Here is a 2,195-nt window from a genome sequence, read left to right on the forward strand (position 1 = left end):
GTCGCCTGTATGAAGGAAGATAAAAACAGGGGATAAAATAATAGAAAATCGATCCATCTGTTTCAATTGGCATATAATATGAAGAACAAAGGCGCTGCTGTATGTAAACGAATTTTCATCAAAATAGGAATTGTTATTGAAATAATGAATTCATACTAGCTATAGGGCCTTACTTTTCGTTTGCATTTAGTAATAAAATGTGTGTGTGTGTATTTGCGTCTGTTCGATGTTTGCATGGTAAGAGTAATTACGAAATGGAGTAATACATACTTCCTGCGAGTCTAGGTATTCTGATTTTTGGCAGACTGACAATGAGTTGACTCTTAATTAAATCACAATTGGTAACAACATACACTAGCATTTTCACTGATAAATCGAACTTTATTTCACATTTAAACAGGATGCAAGAGGAGAGCCTGGCAGTCTCGCCTGCATTACGCCATTCAATATAGCAGCAGTGCTGACTTTAAAAACTACTTAAGAATAATCATTCACAAAAAACACTATAATGATATAATACTACGTTTATATCCTAAATGGCATTTGACATTGATCATGTGACCTAAGACTTGTCAGTGATACTTGATTACCCACATATGCCCACTATGTCCACATTTCATAAACTATATCCATAAAATTTGAAAGTCATGATGGTAATTCAACAAATATCCCTAGCTTGGCCAAAGTTCATTGACCTTAACCCTAAGAAGACGGGGGAGGGGGGCTGATTCAGCCCCCCCCTCAACATTTTTCGCGATAAATCCGCCGCTCGAAATTGTTTTGACCGCGTCGCTCGCTGACTTTTTACCTTCAAGTCTCACGCAACTTTTGAGACCAACATTGTGACCCCCGGGTATGCGGTTTCGAAATTATGCAACATTTTGTAAGTGCTTGCAGACCCAAAATTACTCAAAAAACGTGAATTTGTGTACAAATCCAATGCAAACAGTGTTTTTAGCCAATTTCAAAAAATGTATCATTATTTTTCCTTTTACTGCTTAAAATCAATTAATTTTATCTTTTTTATGGTCAAAATAAAGTCCTCAACAATTTCCATTGAAAAACCAATAAAAAAAAGTCGAAAAACAAAGAAATACAAAGAAATTTAGAAAACAATAACAAACATAAGAAAATAAATGTGATGTTGACATTTTTTAAAAATAAATTTGATCAGATGCCTATCTAGAGTATGTGAAACAAAAATTAGCATTTTAGGGGCATTATTTTATTAATTAGAGCAAACTTATGATTTTACGCATAAATTAGCATAATTAATGAGCAATGAGATTTTTCGCAGAATTTGAAATGATAGTTTTGTAGATAATGCCATGGGTAACGCGCGTGCCAATTTTCGTCGCCATCGCGCGATCGACGGCCGAGATCATCAGTCTTCTTAGGCGTCGAAATAGCCCAGTCTATTTAGGGTTAAATGACCTCTGATTTTGGTCATGTGACTTGAAACTCGCACGGGATGTTTAGTGATACTTGATTATTCTTTTGCCCAAGTAGTATGGACTAGATCCATCAACTTTTAAAGTTATGATGGTAATTCAACAAATACCCCTAATTTGGCCAAAGATCATTGACATTTGCCATGCGATCTGAAACTCAATAGGATATTCAGAAATACTTCATTACCCTCATTTTTAATTTTCATGAACTTGGTTCATGTACAATTATTATACAAACCTAAGAAAAATGCGTGCGTGACGTCATCGGTTTCCTCATTTGCATCCCGACCAGGATGTGCAAATAACGGTTTGTGAAATTAAGCTTAATTTCAAAATGTCAGAACTCTCTTGTTTTACACCCGTTTTTTAATGATATTCAAGAGTTATGCTTGTTTAGGTTTTCGCTTTTTGTTCAAATCAATTTATTGTTGTTGGGGTGGAGTCAACCTTTAAAAATCTATTCTTGGCGGTTATAGACCAGGCGTAGGTGAGAGAACAGTCGCAAATCTAGAGATTGGGGTCAAGGGGGAAATCCCCCTGCAAAAAATATTTAAAAGAGACAAAGGGAGGAGGTGTGGAAAGAGATCAAAGAAAACGATGAAATGGAAAGAAGAAAAATAAGAAAGGTAAAGAGCCTTTACGAAAATGTCCCCCTCCCCCCTCCGCAACATGCCTAAGGGATCACGCGCGTAAAACATTTCAAATAGACTCGTGTCTTAATAGGGCACTGTTGAAAATTCATTA

This window comes from Lytechinus pictus, chromosome 10 (genome assembly GCF_037042905.1).
Source record: "Lytechinus pictus isolate F3 Inbred chromosome 10, Lp3.0, whole genome shotgun sequence".
Taxonomy (NCBI): domain Eukaryota; kingdom Metazoa; phylum Echinodermata; class Echinoidea; order Temnopleuroida; family Toxopneustidae; genus Lytechinus; species Lytechinus pictus.